Source organism: Tachypleus tridentatus, chromosome 6 (genome assembly GCF_004210375.1).
Source record: "Tachypleus tridentatus isolate NWPU-2018 chromosome 6, ASM421037v1, whole genome shotgun sequence".
In the NCBI taxonomy this organism is placed as follows: Eukaryota; Metazoa; Arthropoda; class Merostomata; order Xiphosura; family Limulidae; genus Tachypleus; species Tachypleus tridentatus.
In genome coordinates this window covers 2,118,839-2,137,360 of record NC_134830.1, presented here as the reverse complement: position 1 = coordinate 2,137,360, position 18,522 = coordinate 2,118,839, and the positions used below count along the sequence as shown (strand labels likewise).

General features: G+C 33.2%; 1 protein-coding gene and 1 long non-coding RNA gene across 3 annotated transcripts in view; one reads left to right on the top strand and one right to left on the bottom strand.

Annotated features, from left to right (window-relative positions):
* LOC143251828 (major facilitator superfamily domain-containing protein 6-like) overlaps positions 1-18,522 on the bottom strand; it is a 50,190-nt gene that overhangs the window by 25,672 nt on the left and 5,996 nt on the right. The gene's annotated exons all lie outside the window — the stretch shown is intronic.
* The window catches only part of LOC143251829 (uncharacterized), a 36,335-nt gene that overhangs the window by 16,927 nt on the left and 886 nt on the right, over positions 1-18,522 (top strand). The window lies entirely within an intron of this gene.

Sequence of the window (18,522 nt, the reverse complement as noted above, 5' to 3'; positions counted from 1 at the left end):
AGAAATACTTTTATATTTAAAAAGGGCTAGTATGGATAGAGTAGAAACTAATACCTTCATCGGTCATCGTCAGGAATATAGCGGGCGTACTTAGAAAGAAAGAGGTAACTGACCGATAGCTGACCACATGTTTGAAGGGCGTTGTGTAATTGAGTGTAGGAATGTAGAGGGCGTGCTTAGATGTTGGATTATATTTATTAATATAGGTATAAATGTGTTCCTTTGTATTGGTTTATTTTGAGCTTGCGTTGTTGTATAAGTAAGGCTTCTTTAAGTTTGCGTTTCTTTATTTAGTATTTGAGTGTTTTCTATGGTTATGTTGTGTTTATTTGATTTGCAGTGTTTGAAAACGTGTGAAGGTGACTTTTTGTGTTCTTTGAATCTGGTTTCTATTTTTCTACTTGTTTCTCCAATATAGAAGTCGTGGCAGTTATTGAATTTTATAAATAATGTTGGTGTGGTGTTTGTCAGTGTAGTTTTTACATAGTATAGACCTTAGTTTTGTGTCTGGTTTTTGAATAAATTTGGTATTAACTGAAATGCCATATTTTGTTACTAGTTTTTGCCAAATGTTGGTTATTTGTCTGCTGATGTCAGGAATATATGGTATACAGCAGTATATGGTTTCGTGATTTTTTGATTCGTGAGATATATTTACTTTAGTTGGTTGATTTTGCTTTCTGTCCAGGTTGTGTGCGTATAATGTTTTCTACGGTTTGTGGAGGAAACTTGTTGATATTGATGAAGTATTGTTTTATTTTGTCTAATTCATCGTTAATTTTATCTGGTGAACATAGTTTTATGGCTGTGTTTATTTGGTTTCTTAGTATGTTGAGTTTTTGTTTTGTTTCGTATACTGAGTCCCAAGGAATGTATAGTCCAGTATTGGTTATTTTTCGATGGATTTCTGTTTTAAATTGTGTATCGGTTCTTGTAATTTTGAGGTTACAAAATGATATTTGATTGCTTTCTTCCTGTTTACATGTGAAGTTAATGTTGGGATGTATAGAGTTAATGTGATTGAAAAAATTAAGTATGTGTTCTTTAGATTTGAATCCCGCAACCGTGTCATCTACATATATGTACCAGTATAGTGGTGGATGTAATGCCGTGTTAATTGCTTGTGTTTCAACTTGTGTCATAAAAATATTGGCTAGAACTGATGATACGGGGTTGTCCATTCTCAGGCCATTTGTTTGTATATAGTTGTGTTTGTAGAACATATTGCTGGTGACTTTCTTAACGATCGTATCCAATACAAGTACAAACAAAGCCTTTAGCTGAAATTCTGAGTTAAAGTAAAACAGTTAAGTTTAAAAAGTCACTCTTATAACCATTTTAGAGAGTTACCTTAACTTTTAATGACAGCTTTTTAATCCATAGAAAATTGAAAGTTTGAATTTGCATAAAACTATTAACTATGATTCATGAATTAGTTTATAAAGGAATCAAAGTTATTAAGAAATATATTCTATTAATTCATTAAAGACTGCAATTAAAAATCCTCACTTTTATCGACTGGTGGTATATATACTCTTCAAAAAAAAAAAAAAGAAACGCAAAAGGCAAAATTTGAGACAAATTGTTAACAAGTTTATTCCGGGTAGTTCTGTATGACATGTGTGAAACTTTGCGCATTCATTGCTGAACATCCAAAGTCTGCAAAGGCGAAGTGCACGCTCACTAGTTGAAGTTTATCGTCACTCAACGTCAATAACGAGTATGCCCCCCGTGAGCATCAATAACTGCTTGGCATCTCCTGCCCATGGAAGCGATGAGATAATGAATCACATCCTGTGGAATGGCTGTCCACTCAGCCTGCAAAGCTGCTGCAAGCTGAGGTAGAGTCTGCGGTTGATGTTGTCGCCGTCGCAGACGTCGGTCCAACTCGTCCCAAAGATGTTCGATGGGGTTTAAATCTGGTGATCTGGAGGGCCAGGGAAGAACGTTGATGTTGTGGTGTTTCAAGAAGACAGTGGTGAGTCAGGCTGTGTGAGGACGGGCGTTGTCATGTTGAAAAACGTCGTTGACGTTCACCATGATGGGTTGCACATGGGGCCTAAGAATCTCGTAAACGGTTGTGTACGGTCTGATCGGAAATCCTACGCAGCCCTGGTATGGTTGAGGCAGTAGACGTCGCAGTGGTGGTCTTATCTCGAAGGTGACGTAACCGGATGTAGCGATCTTGTGCGGGCGTGGTCACACGAGGTCTGCCAGATCGTGGACGGTCACGAGTTGATCCACGTTGTTGGTGACGATTCCATAGCCTTGTGATGGTGCTTGGGTGGACATTCACAGATCTGGCAACATCTGATCGAGATTCGCCTGCTTCCAAGCGATCAATGGCGTTGTTGCGTTGTGCTTCAGTCAGTCTTGGCGTAACTGTATTGCGTGTCGGTGGCTTAACACTGAGCTATGGAAACCGAGAACCCGTCACTTTTATAGGGATTTTGCACATGTTGCACGTGCAGAACATGCAGATCTCTCAAACAAATTTATTGAACACGAATGCGTTTTGGCGAAAAATCCGTTGTTTTACTCCGTTTTCAAAGTGCACAACTTTTATTGTCATTTTGGTCTGACAGTCAGTGTCTTAACACGTGTAACATCACATATTCTGAGCTTGTAACGTTATTTCTCTTTAAAATAAAACAATATTCCTTTTGCGTTTTTTGTTTTGAAGAGTATATGAAAAACCAGGATTATAAATTATTTACTACTTACTCCTGTGTTTGAAAAAAACACTATTTCATAAATGTATCGTTAAATATTCTCAATAAAATAAGCTACTGATACGGAGAAATATGGAAGAAATAAGATTAGAAAATACGGTGGAATCAGGTAAGATTGGAAAATACGGTGAAATCAGGTGAGATTGGAAAAAACGGTGAAATCAGGTAAGATTGGAAAATACTGTAAAATCAGGTAAGATTGGAAAATACGGTGAAATCAGGTAAGATTGAAAAATACGGTAAAATCAGGTGAGATTGGAAAATATTGAAAAGTCAGGTAAGATTGGAAAATCGGAGAAATCATGTAAGATTAAAAAATACGATGAAATCAGGTGAGATTGAAAAATACGGAGAAATCAGTTAAGATTGGAAAATACGGTGAAATCAGGTAAGATTGGAAAATACGGAGAAATCAGGTAAGATCAGAAAATAGATAAAGCACAAAGAGCTCCTGTTTTTCTTCAGGTTTGAATTTTCTGAACATTGGACACGTGTCGTATTCATAATGACCACAAAATCACTTGAATTAAAAACGTCTTTTAAAGACGGCTGGTATGGGTATTAAAACTTCAATCAAAATAAACTACAGAACAACTTATTGATGTTAGTTGGTCATCTTTACGTAAAAAACTTTTTTTTATCAACCTGAAGATGAAATAAGAAGGTCGACACGTTGTTTTATAGTTTATTTTAATTGAATACCCATAGCAGCCGTCTTAAGGAGACCTGTCATATTTATATCTAAAAAAAAATTAAAGATTAAAAACTGGTGATTGATTCCGTGGTAGAGAGTTCTTAACATTGGATTTAACGATCCCAGTTGGAACGTGTCCGTTACGGAAAAAAATATTCCTTGCATTTTCAATAGCGAGTACATTTATATGAACCACAACAAAGAATCGTTCGTCAAATATTATCTTTCACTAAGCCAACTATACATTTATAGAGTTACAGTGATGAACACTGTGGTTTTATTTCACGCGATGAACAAAGCACAGCATTGCTCTGCGCTGAAACAAACAACCAAGCCGTTGAAGTAATTTCATAAACCGTGGGGTAACTACCCCTACAGTACAGTCGCTAAAGAAAGGTAATTCGTTAAATTCGTATTTCTTAGCAGACTTTTCAAAATACAAATAAATATATCTTTCACCTATTTAACAAAATCGAAATGTTTTGAAACCAAATTAAAGAAATGGACGAATATCTACATAAACACGACAAACGAACTTACAAGAAAAATCTCAGACTAGTTTGTAACGTTTACAACTTATTACAACATATTGTTCAAGGAACAGAACTAGTTTATAACGTTTACAACTGATTAAAACATAGCGTTGAAGGAACAGAACTAGTTTGTAACGTTTAGAACTGATTAAAATAAAGGAACAGAACTAGTTCGTAACGTTTAGAACTGATTAAAACATAGTGTTAAAGGAACAGAATTAGTTTGTAACGTTTAGAACTGATTAAAACATAGTGTTAAAGGAACAGAACTAGTTTGTAACGTTTAGAACTGATTACAACATAGTGTTCAAGGAACAGACTAGTTAGTAAGGTTTAGAACTGATTACAACATAGTGTTCAAGGAACAGAACTAGTTTGTAACGTTTAGAACTGATTACAACATAGTGTTCAAGGAACAGACTAGTTAGTAAGGTTTAGAACTGATTACAACATAGTGTTCAAGGAACAGAGCTAGTTTGTAAGGTTTAGAACTGATTAAAACATAGTGTTCAAGGAACAGAGCTAGTTTGTAAGGTTTAGAACTGATTACAACATAGTGTTTAAGGAACAGAACTAGTTTGTAAGGTTTAGAACTGATTAAAATAAACGAACAGAACTAGTTCGTAACGTTTAGAACTGATTAAAATATAGTGTTAAAGGAACAGAATTAGTTCGTAACGTTTAGAACTGATTAAAACGTAGTGTTAAAGGAACAAAATTAGTTTGTAACGTTTAGAACTGATTAAAACATAGTGTTAAAGGAACAGAACTAGTTTGTAACGTTTAGAACTGATTACAACATAGTGTTCAAGGAACAGAGCTAGTTAGTAAGGTTTAGAACTGATTACAACATAGTGTTAAAGGAACAGAACTAGTTTGTAAGGTTTAGAACTGATTACAACATAGTGTTCAAGGAACAGAGCTAGTTTGTAACTGATTACAACATAGTGTTCAAGAACTAGTTTGTAAGGTTTAGAACTGATTACAACATAGTGTTCAAGGAACAAAGCTAGTTTGTAAGGTTTAGAATTGATTAAAACATAGTGTTCAAGGAACAGAGCTAGTTTGTAAGGTTTAGAACTGATTACAACATAGTGTTCAAGGAACAAAGCTAGTTTGTAAGGTTTAGAATTGATTAAAACATAGTGTTCAAGGAACAGAGCTAGTTTGTAACGTTTAGAACTGATTAAAATAAACGAACAGAACTAGTTCGTAACGTTTAGAACTGATTACAACATAGTGTTCAAGGAACAGAGCTAGTTTGTAAGGTTTAGAACTGATTACAACATAGTGTTAAAGGAACAGAACTAGTTTGTAAGGTTTAGAACTGATTACAACATAGTGTTCAAGGAACAAAGCTAGTTTGTAAGGTTTAAAATTGATTACAACATAGTGTTCAGGGAACAGAGCTAGTTTGTAAGGTTTAGAATTGATTACAACATAGTGTTCAGGGAACAGAGCTAGTTTGTAAGGTTTAGAACTGATTAAAACATAGTGTTAAAGGAACAGAACTAGTTTGTAAGGTTTAGAACTGATTACAACATAGTGTTTAAGGAACAGAGCTAGTTTGTAAGGTTTAGAACTGATTACAACATAGTGTTTAAGGAACAGAGCTAGTTTGTAAGGTTTAGAACTGATTACAACATAGTGTTAAAGGAACAGAACTAGTTTGTAACGTTTAGAACTGATTAAAATAAACGAACAGAACTAGTTCGTAACGTTTAGAACTGATTACAACATAGTGTTCAAGGAACAGAGCTAGTTTGTAAGGTTTAGAACTGATTACAACATAGTGTTAAAGGAACAGAACTAGTTTGTAAGGTTTAGAACTGATTACAACATAGTGTTCAAGGAACAGAGCTAGTTTGTAAGGTTTAGAACTGATTACAACATAGTGTTAAAGGAACAGAACTAGTTTGTAAGGTTTAGAACTGATTACAACATAGTGTTCAAGGAACAGAGCTAGTTTGTAAGGTTTAGAACTGATTACAACATAGTGTTCAAGAACTAGTTTGTAAGGTTTAGAACTGATTACAACATAGTGTTCAAGGAACAAAGCTAGTTTGTAAGGTTTAGAATTGATTAAAACATAGTGTTCAAGGAACAGAGCTAGTTTGTAAGGTTTAGAACTGATTACAACATAGTGTTCAAGGAACAAAGCTAGTTTGTAAGGTTTAGAATTGATTAAAACATAGTGTTCAAGGAACAGAGCTAGTTTGTAACGTTTAGAACTGATTAAAATAAACGAACAGAACTAGTTCGTAACGTTTAGAACTGATTACAACATAGTGTTCAAGGAACAGAGCTAGTTTGTAAGGTTTAGAACTGATTACAACATAGTGTTAAAGGAACAGAACTAGTTTGTAAGGTTTAGAACTGATTAAAACATAGTGTTAAAGGAACAGAACTAGTTTGTAAGGTTTAGAACTGATTACAACATAGTGTTCAGAGCTAGTTTGTAAGGTTTAGAACTGATTACAACATAGAGCTAGTTTGTAAGGTTTAGAACTGATTACAACATAGTGTTTAAGGAACAGAACTAGTTTGTAAGGTTTAGAACTGATTACAACATAGTGTTTTAAAGGAACAGAACTAGTTTGTAACGTTTAGAACTGATTAAAACATAGTGTTAAAGGAACAGAACTAGTTTGTAACGTTTAGAACTGATTACAACATAGTGTTCAAGGAACAGAGCTAGTTTGTAAGGTTTAGAACTGATTACAACATAGTGTTAAAGGAACAGAACTAGTTTGTAAGGTTTAGAACTGATTACAACATAGTGTTCAAGGAACAGAACTAGTTTGTAAGGTTTAGAACTGATTACAACATAGTGTTCAAGGAACAGAGCTAGTTTGTAAGGTTTAGAACTGATTACAACATAGTGTTCAAGGAACAAAGCTAGTTTGTAAGGTTTAGAATTGATTAAAACATAGTGTTCAAGGAACAGAGCTAGTTTGTAAGGTTTAGAACTGATTACAACATAGTGTTCAAGGAACAAAGCTAGTTTGTAAGGTTTAGAATTGATTACAACATAGTGTTCAAGGAACAAAGCTAGTTTGTAAGGTTTAGAACTGATTACAACATAGTGTTCAAGGAACAGAACTAGTTTGTAAGGTTTAGAACTGATTACAACATAGTGTTAAAGGAACAGAACTAGTTTGTAAGGTTTAGAACTGATTAAAACATAGTGTTCAAGGAACAGAACTAGTTTGTAAGGTTTAGAACTGATTACAACATAGTGTTTAAGGAACAGAGCTAGTTTGTAAGGTTTAGAACTGATTACAACATAGTGTTTAAGGAACAGAGCTAGTTTGTAAGGTTTAGAACTGATTAAAACATAGTGTTCAAGAAACAGGACTAGTTTGTAAGGTTTAGAACTGATTAAAACATAGTGTTCAAGGAACAGGACTAGTAAGGTTTAGAACTGATTACAACATAGTGTTCAGGGAACAGAACTAGTTTGTAAGGTTTAGAACTGATTAAAACATAGTGTTCAAGGAACAGAGCTAGTTTGTAAGGTTTAGAACTGATTAAAACATAGTGTTCAAGAAACAGGACTAGTTTGTAAGGTTTAGAACTGATTACAACATAGTGTTCAGGGAACAGAGCTAGTTTGTAAGGTTTAGAACTGATTAAAACATAGTGTTAAAGGAACAGAACTAGAACAGAGCTAGTTTGTAAGGTTTAGAACTGATTAAAACATAGTGTTAAAGGAACAGAACTAGTTTGTAAGGTTTAGAACTGATTAAAACATAGTGTTCAAGGAACAGAGCTAGTTTGTAAGGTTTAGAACTGATTACAACATAGTGTTCAAGGAACAGAGCTAGTTTGTAAGGTTTAGAACTGATTACAACATAGTGTTCAAGGAACAGAACTAGTTTGTAAGGTTTAGAACTGATTAAAACATAGTGTTCAAGGAACAGAACTAGTTTGTAAAGTTTAGAACTGATTAAAACATAGCGTTGAAGGAACTGAACTACTTTGAAACGTTTAGAGTTGAGTAAAACATGGTATTGAACGAACTGAACTACTCTGTAACGTTTAAACTAGGTAAAACCCAGTGTTGAACGAAATGAATTATTTTGTAACGTTTAGAATTGAGTAAGACATAGTATAAAACGAACTGAACTAGTTTATAACGTTTAGAATTCAGCAGAATATTGTGTTGAAAGAATTGAGCTAGTTTGTAACGATTATAATTTAATAAAACATTGTGTTGAGCGAAGTTAACTAATTTATAACGTTCAACACCATGTTTGAAACCAAATTTGTTCATTGTACTCCATGTTTTACTTTGTTGTAAACGTACAAACGAGATTGTAAAGTTTTAAACTGTACAAAACATTGTATTGCAGAAACCGAACTAGTTTGTATCGTTAAGAAATGTATAAAACATTATGTTGAAGATACTTAACTCAACTGAAACGTTCAGAACTGAATAAAACATTGAGTTGAACGAAATGAACTAGTTTGTAACGCTTAGAACTGTATAAAACATTGTGTCGAAAGAACTGAACTACTTTGAAACGTTTAGATTTGAGTAAACTATGGTGTTGAACAAACTAAAATAGTGTTTGTAACGTGTAGAAGTGACTAAAATATGGTGTTGAACGAAATTAAGTAGTTTCTAACGATTAAAAATTAGTAGAACACTGTATAGTGTTGAACGAACTGAACTAGTTTGTATTGTTCAGAACTGGATAACACATTATGTTGAAGGAACTGAGCAAGTTTGAAACGTTTAGAATTGAGTAAAACATGATGTTGAAGGAACTGAATTATTTTATAGTGTTTAGAACTGTATAAATCAATGTGTTGTAGGAACTGAACTAGTTTGAAACGTTTAAACCTGAGTAAAAAATGGTGTTCATCAAACTGAAATAGTGTTTGTAAACTGAACAACTTTATATCGTTTAGAACTGGGTAGAATGTTGTGTTAAACAAACTGAACTAGTATCTAACGTATAGAACTGAGTAGAATGTTGTGTTAAACAAACTGAACTAGTATCTAACGTATAGAACTGAGTAGAATGTTGTGTTAAACAAACTGAACTAGTATCTAACGTATAGAACTGAGTAGAATGTTGTGTTAAACAAACTGAACTAGTATCTAACGTATAGAACTGAGTAGAATGTTGTGTTAAACAAACTGAACTAGTATCTAACGTATAGAACTGAGTAGAATGTTGTGTTAAACAAACTGAACTAGTATCTAACGTATAGAACTGAGTAGAATGTTGTGTTAACAAACTGAACTAGTATCTAACGTATAGAACTGAGTAGAATGTTGTGTTAAACAAACTGAACTAGTATCTAACGTTTAGAACTGAGTAGAATGTTGTGTTAAACAAACTGAACTAGTATCTAACGTATAGAACTGAGTAGAATGTTGTGTTAAACAAACTGAACTAGTATCTAATGTTTAGAACTGAGTAGAATGTTGTGTTAAACAAACTGAACTAGTATCTGACGTATAGAACTGAGTAGAATGTTGTGTTAAACAAACTGAACTAGTATCTAACGTATAGAACTGAGTAGAATGTTGTGTTAAACAAACTGAACTAGTATCTAACGTTTAGAACTGAGTAGAATGTTGTGTTAAACAAACTGAACTAGTATCTAACGTATAGAACTGAGTAGAATGTTGTGTTAAACAAACTGAACTAGTATCTAACGTTTAGAACTGAGTAGAATGTTGTGTTAAACAAACTGAACTAGTATCTAACGTATAGAACTGAGTAGAATGTTGTGTTAAACAAACTGAACTAGTATCTAACGTATAGAACTGAGTAGAATGTTGTGTTAAACAAACTGAACTAGTATCTAACGTATAGAACTGAGTAGAATGTTGTGTTAAACAAACTGAACTAGTATCTAATGTTTAGAACTGAGTAGAATGTTGTGTTAAACAAACTGAACTAGTATCTGACGTATAGAACTGAGTAGAATGTTGTGTTAAACAAACTGAACTAGTATCTAACGTATAGAACTGAGTAGAATGTTGTGTTAAACAAACTGAACTAGTATCTAACGTTTAGAACTGAGTATAATGTTGTGTTAAACAAACTGAACTAGTATCTAACGTTTAGAACTGAGTAGAATGTTGTGTTAAACAAACTGAACTAGTATCTAACGTATAGAACTGAGTAGAATGTTGTGTTAAACAAACTGAACTAGTATCTAACGTTTAGAACTGAGTAGAATGTTGTGTTAAACAAACTGAACTAGTATCTAACGTATAGAACTGAGTAGAATGTTGTGTTAAACAAACTGAACTAGTATCTAACGTTTAGAACTGAGTAGAATGTTGTGTTAAACAAACTGAACTAGTATCTAACGTATAGAACTGAGTAGAATGTTGTGTTAAACAAACTGAACTAGTATCTAACGTATAGAACTGAGTAAAACACTATGTTGAACGAATTGAAATATTTTGTGACATTTAGAACTGACTAAAACAATGTGTTTAAAAAACTGAACAAGTTTTTAACGTTTGGAATTAAGTATAATACGGTGTTGAATGAAATGAAGCAGTTTCCAACGTTTAGATTTGAGTAAAACATGGAGATGAACGAAAGGAACAAGTTTTTAATGTGGAGAAATGAGTAAAACATGTTATTAAACGAATTGAACTAGTTTCTATGGTTTAGAACAGAATAGAACACAGTGTTGAAAAAACTGAAGTAGTTTGTAGCGTTTAGAACTGAGTGAAACATGGTATTGAATGAATGGAACTATACTGTAACGTTATGAACTGTATAAAGTAATGAGTGAACGATTTGAACTAGTTTGTAATGTTTAGAACTGTATAAAACATTGTGTTGAAGGAAGTGAACTAATTTGTAACAAGTAGAACAGAGAAAAATAGGTGTTGAACGAACTGAATTAGTTTGTAACGTTGATAAATGAGCAAAACAATGTGTTCACCGAACGGAAAAAGTTTGTAATGTTTAGAACTGAGTAGAACACTGGGTTGAATGAACTGAACTCGTTTGTAAAGTTTACAAATGAGTAAAATATCGTGTTGGACAAACTGAACTAATTTGTAACGTTTAGATCTAATTAAAAGATAGTGTTGAACAAAGTGAACAAATTTATAACGTTTAGAACTGTATTAAAAAAGGTGTTGAACGAACTGAACATGTTTTATCGCTTATAACTGAGAAAAACATGGTGTTAAAGGAACTGAACGAGTTTGTGTTGTTTAAAAGTCATTAAAAGATTGTGTTGAAGAAACTGAACTAGTTTCTAACGTTTAGAACTGCGTAAAACATGGTTCTCAACGAAAGGAATTATTTTGCAACGTTTAGACCTAAGTAAAATATGGTGTTCAATGAACAAAACTAGTTTCTAACATTTATCATTTAGTAAATCATCGTGTGGAACAAACCGATGTAGTTTGTAATGTTTGTAACTGAGTTTGTTTGTTTGTTTGTTTTGGAATTTCGCACAAAGCTACTCAAGGGCTATCTGTGCTAGCCGTCCCTAATTTAGCAGTGTAAGACTAGAGGGAAGGCAGCTAGTCATCACCACCCACCGCCAACTCTTGGGCTACTCTTTTACCAACGAATAGTGGGATTGACCGTCACATTATACACCCCCACGGCTGGGAGGGCGAGCATGTTTAGCGCGACGCGGGCGCGAACCCGCGACCCTCGGATTACGAGTCGCACGCCTTACGCGCTAGGCCATGCCGGGCCATGTAACTGAGTAAAACATGGTGTTCAACGAGCTGAACTAGTTCTTAACGTGTTTAGAATACAGTAAAATACGGTGTTGAATTATTTTGTAACTTTAGAACTGTGTAAAACAATGTGTAGAAAAACGAACTAAACTAGTTTCTGATGTTTAGAATTGAATAAAATTTGGTGTTGAACGAAATGAATAGTTTTGTAACTTTAGAATAGTGTAAAACATGGTGTTGAACAAGCAGAACTACTTTGTGACTTTTAAAACTGAGTAAAACATGGTGTTGAACAAACTAAACTCGTTAGTGACTAGTAAGATGCTGTTTAACGAAATGAAATAGTTTGTAAAGTTTAGAATTGAGAAAAAATAGTGTTGAAGAAACTAAACTAGTGTTTGTTACGTTCTTTGTACCAACTGAACTAATTTGAAACGTTCACTACTGAGTAGAACATGGGGTGAAACGATATGAACTAGTTTGTATCGTTTAAAAGTGAGTAAGAAATTGTGTTGAAGGAGCTGAACCAACTTGTAACGTTTAGAACTGAGTAAAACACTGTGTTGAACGAACTGAATGAGTTTGTAACGTTTAGGCCTGTGTAAGACACGGTATTGAACGAACTGAACTAGTTTGTAAACGTTTAGAACTGAATAAAATATGGTGTTGAATGAACGAAACTAGTTTGTATCGTTTGAAACTGTATAAAACATTGTGTTGAAGGAAGTGAACTCGTTTATAACGTTAAGAACTGAGTAAAGCATGATGTTAAAGGAACTGAACAACTTTGTAACATTTAGAACTATGTAAAACAAGATGTTAAACGACTTGAACTAGTTTGTAACGTTTAGGCCTGAGTAAGACATGGTGTTGAACGAATTTGAATTCTTCTGTAAAGTTTAGGAATGAGTAAAACACAGTACTGTCTAGTTTTTGGTGTTTAGCACTGTGTAAAAAGCAGTTTTGAACGAACTAACCTAGTTTGAAACGTGTAGAACTAGATAAAACCTGGTGCTGAAAAATTGAACTAACTTGTAACTTTAACAATTGTGTATATTATAGTGTTGGTTGAAGTAGTTTACAACGTATGAGATTTATATCGTTTCATAATTTTCTCGTGAAGCTTTCGTTTGTAGATGAAAAATTCATAATAGGTTATCAATAGGCTGTCCATCATAGGAAATTGAGCCAAAAAATGTTATCACTGATCCAATGTGGGCGTCACGAACGAAGCTACGGTCTGTCTTCCTTTCCTAAATATAAAAAGAAGAATAAATCAGCAGCGCCACCTCCTGTGTGACTATCATCTTATAACCTCCTGTGTGAGTGCCATATTATAAATTCCTGTGTGAGTTTCATCTTATAAACTCCTGTGTCAGTGTCATTTTATGAACTCCTGCGTGAGAGTCATCTTATAAATTCTTGTGTGAGTGTCATCTTATAAACACCTCTGTGAGTGTCATCTTACAAATTACTGTGTGAGTGTCATATTATAAACTCCTGTTTGAGTGCCATCTTATAAATTCCTGTGTGAGTCATCTTATAAATTCCTGTGTGAGTGTCATCTTATAAATTCCCGTGTGTGTAATCTTATAAATTCCTGTGTAAGTGTCATATTATAAATTCCTGTGTGTGTCATCTTATAAATTCCTTGTCAGTGTCATTTTATAAACTCCTGCTTGAGTGTCATTTTAGAAATTCCTTGTGAGTGTCATCTAATAAATTCCTGTGTGAGTGTAATCTTATAAATTCCTGTGTAAGTGTCATCTTATAAACTTCAGTGTGAGTGTCATCTTAGAAACGCCCGTGTGAGTGTCATCTTATAAACTCCTGCTTGAGTGTCATCTTAGAATTTCCTTGTGAGTGTCATTTTATAAACTGCTGTGAGTGTCATCTTATATATTCCCGTGTGAGTGTCATCTTACAAACTCCTGTGTGAGTGTCATCTTATAAAATCCTGTGAGTGTCATCTTATAAATTCATGTGTGAGTGTCATCTTATAAACTCCCGTGTGAGTGTCATCTTATAAACTTCAGTGTGAGTGTCATCTAATAAATTTCTGTGTGAGTGTCATCTTATAAATTCCTGTGTGAGTGTCATCTTATTAACTCCTGTTTGACTGTCATCTTAAAAATCCTGTGTGTATCTTATAAATTCCTGTGTGAGTGTCGTCTTATAAAATCCTGTGTTAGTGTCATCTTATAAACACCTGTGTGAGTGTCATCTTATTAATTCCTGTGTGTGTGTCATCTTATAAACACCTGTGTGAGTGTCATCGTATAAATTCCGGAGTGAGTGTCATCTTATAAATTCCTGTGTGAGTGTCATCTTATAAATTCCTGTGTGAGTGTCATCTTACAAACTACTGTGTGAGTGTCATATTATAAACTCCTGTTTGAGTGCCATCTTATAAATTCCTGTGTGAGTCATCTTATAAATTCCTGTGTGAGTGTCATCTTAGAAACTCCCGTGTGAGTGTCATCTTATAAATTCCTTGTCAGTGTCATTTTATAAAATCCTGTGAGTGTCATCTTATAAATTCATGTGTGGTGTCATCTTATAAACTCTTGTGTGAGTGTGATCTTCTAAATTCCTGTGTGAGTGTGATCTTATAAATTCCTGGGTGAGTGTCATCTTATGAAATCCTGTGTGAGTGTCATCTTATAAATTCCAGTGTGAGTGTCATCTTATGAAATTGTGTGTGAGTGTCATCTTATGAAATTCTGTGTGAGTGTCATCTTATAAACTCCTGTTTGAGTGTCATATTATAAATTCCTGTGTGAGTGTGATCTTATAAACTCCTGTTTGAGTGTCATCTTATAAAATCCTGTGTGTATCTTATAAATTCTTGTGTGAGTGTCGTCTTATAAAATCCTGTGTTAGTGTCATCTTATAAACACCTGTGTGAGTGTCATCTTATAAATTCCTGTGTGTGTGTCATCTTATAAACACCTGTGTGAGTGTAATCGTATAAATTCAGGAGTGAGTGTCATCTTATAAACCCCTGTGTGAGTGCCATCTTATAAACCCCTGTGTGAGTGTCTGAGTGTCATTGTATAAACTCCTGTGTGTTTCATCTTATAAATTCCTATGTGAGTGTCACTTTATAAATTCCCGTGTGTGTAATCTTATAAATTCCTTGTCAGTGTCATTTTATAAACTTCTGCTTGAGTGTCATTTTAGAAATTTCCCGTGAGTGTCATTTTATAAACTCCTGTGAGTGTTATTTTATATATTCCCGTGTGAGTGTCATCTTATAAACTCCTGTGTGAGTGTCATCTTATAAAATCCTGTGAATGTCATCTTATAAATTCATGTGTGAGTGTGATCTTATAAACTCCTGTTTCAGTGTTGTCTTATAAAATCCTGTGTGAGTGTCATCTAATAAATTCCTGTGTGAGTGTCATCTTATAAATTTCTGTGTGAGTGTCATCTTATACATTCCTATATAAGTGTTATCTTAGAAACTCCTGTGCAAGTGTCATTTTATAAAATCCTCTTAGTGTCATCTTATAAATTCAGGTGTGAGTTTGATCTTATAACTTTCTGTTTTAGTGTGATCTTATAAATTCCTGTGTGAGTGTCATCTTATAAACTCTTGTGTGAGTGTCATTTCATAAACTCCTATGTGAGTGTCATCTTATAAATTTCTGTGTGAGTGTCATTTTATAAACTCACGTGTGAGTGTGATTTTGTAAAATTTTGTGTGAGTGTCATCTTATAAATTCCTGTGTGAGTGTCATGTTATAAATTCCTGTGAGTGTCATTTTATAAATTCCTTTTTGAGTGTCATATTATACACTCACGTGTGAGTGTCATCTTATAGGAGTGTACATTTTTGTAGAATTGGGATGTGAACCATGAATTCTTGGATTTTTAGTACAAGCATGCTGAACACCGAGCCATGTTTGAACAGAAATTTTATACTAGTTTTTCCTTCGAATTAAGTGTTGCATGTTGAAATACGCGTTTGTATATGTGCTCTGGGATACTAATTAACTACAACATCAGAAGTTAAACGTAGTAATGAAGTGAACTTGACACAGCGACTGTTAATTTACATTTTAATAAGTGCTCAACAACATTCATAAGTGAAAAGAAATGTTGGTTCAGACACAACAAAATAAAAGGAATTTTTGAAAGTATTCCAAAAAAGTCCTTTTTATACACTGGTGCCAGATTCAAAGCAAACGTTTAATATTTCTCTGTATATGAGTATTCTTTCGAAAATATTGCCAAGACGCACGTGGCCCTTTTACATCAGCAGACAATTACACAGTTCATTACATCACTAATAAATATAACTATTCAGTTACTTATTTTGATTTTAATAGTTTATGTATTTGTTAATCCGTTGTACAGGTGGTTTATTACATTTGTCTCTGTGCGCATGCTCTAATAAAACTTTTCAGTGAAAGTTATAGACGAATGTTTCTTGTTACAGCAAAGCCCTGAATCACGTTCTTCCAAAGGTTACCATTAACTTGTCATTACAACGTTCTCTGCATGACGTTACAAAAATAAGTGGAACGTAGCATTTTTAATTTAAAGTTGTACATCTTATCTTCAGTACGTGGTACACGGGATCTATATCAGCATGTTTAATACACAGGATCTATATTAGTATGTTTACTACACCAGATCTATATTAGTATGTTTACTACACGAGATTTATATTAGGATGTTTACTACATGGGATATATATTAGCATGTTTACTACACAGGATCTATATTAGTATGTTTACTACACCAGATCTATATTAGTATGTTTACTACACGAGATTTATATTAGCCTGTTTACTACATGGATTCTTAAGACTGTAGTTTTCAAACTCGCAATGTCTGTTTCTTTGAATAGCGTTATTGTCTAATGTAAACAATAACAAAATCTAATATTTATTGTCTGATAGAGATAAAAATGCAAAACAGCAGTGTTTATTGTATAAATGATGATAAAAACAATATGTGATGTTTGGTATATATAATAATAAAAAACAATATATGTTGTTTAGCAAAAATGATGTTAAAACAATATTTGCTGTTTGGTATAAATGATGATAAAAACAATATTTGTTGTTTCATATAAATGATACAAACAACTTGTTTCATACAAATGATGATACAAACAATCTATGGTGTTTGGTATAAATGATGATACAAACAATATCTGTTGTTTGGTATAAATGATGATACAAACAATATCTGTTGTTTGGTATAAATGATGATAAAAACAATATTTGTTGTTTCATATAAATGATACAAACAACTTGTTTCATACAAATGATGATACAAACAATCTATGGTGTTTGGTATAAATGATGATACAAACAATATCTGTTGTTTGGTATAAATGATGATAAAAACAATATCTGTTTTTTGGTATAAATGATGATACAAACAATATCTGTTTTTTGGTATAAATGATGATACAAACAATATCTGTTGTCTGGTGTAAACTGTATATCACAAAAAGCTAGAACTTTAGACTGAATTTTGTTTTGCTAAATTAAAGAAAAGAAAATCATTGAAACTTTATTTCGTGTTGGTTATTTTCTTAGGGTTCTTTACATTTCATAATTAAAAGAAGAGATTTCTAAATAATGCATCATTGATAAATTAATGCAAGGAACGTTTATCTAACTCACATGAATTAAGTAAGAAGGTTATAGTTCAATCAAGATTTTACATTTACAAAACCTTATTAAGTATTAAAGAGGTTTAACTAGCTTAATACCAAAACTATTATTTTACCAAACTAAACATGCATTGCTAGCGATCTTTAGATGGTAAACAGAGAAGTTACGAATATTCATACGTCACATTTAGGTACGGGTTTGTTTGATTGTTGTTGTTTTTTGTCATAATATGACTCAATATGCATGTTTACGCTCTTTCTGTTTCGTGAAAGATTGAACACTTAAAAATGTATTCTTTATGGTTTAAAGCAGGTGCTGACTGGTAACGACACTGTTTGCTTCAGTTATGTAACAGAATGAAGTTATCAATGTGTAGTGCATAAAGGTTCATATTTGACATCTCTTAATGCAACATTGGTTTGTTCTTAATTCATAATTATAATACAATTAACCGATTGTTATTTATTATAGTAGCAATTTTAATGTGGTTTCTCATCCGAGAAACTAAAAAGTAATTTATACTTTCGAGACAAATTATTAGAAACATGTGAAAAAACAGTGGACAAATAAACATTAATTAATGTTGTGTTTGGATTTAACGCCATAATTAAAATTATAATCCTAAGTTATAATCGTTTCTCTTATTTAATGGGCCTGGCATGGCCTAGCGCGTTAAGGCGTGCGCTTCGTAATCTGAGGGTCGCGGGTTCGCGCCCGAGTCGTGCCAAACATGCTCGCCCTCCCAGCCGTGGTGGCGTTATAATGTGACGGTCAATCCCACTATTCGTTGGTAAAAGAGTAGCCCAAGAGTTGGCGGTGGGTGGTGATGACTAGCTGCCTTCCCTCTAGTCTTACACTGCTAAATTAGGGACGGCTAGCACAGATAGCCCTCGAGTAGCTTTGTGCGAAATTCCAAAACAAACAAACAAATCCTTCTAGTCTTACACTGTTGAATTAGGGACGGCTAGCGCAGATAGCACTCGAGTAGCTTTGTGCGAAATTCCGAAAACAACAACTCTTATTTAATATTTCATTTAATTCAAATACAAATTTAATATATTTTAATTAAGTTCAATACTTTTGCATTTATAATAAAGGCAAAATATGTTTTGTTTAGTAAAAAGAATAATATAAGGAAACGACTTATGTCCATGAGAAATAATAATAATAAAATATCTGTTGTTTTTCCAGAAAGTATTTTAAAAATCATTAATTTTTTAAACTATGAATTTGTTTCCAGTAT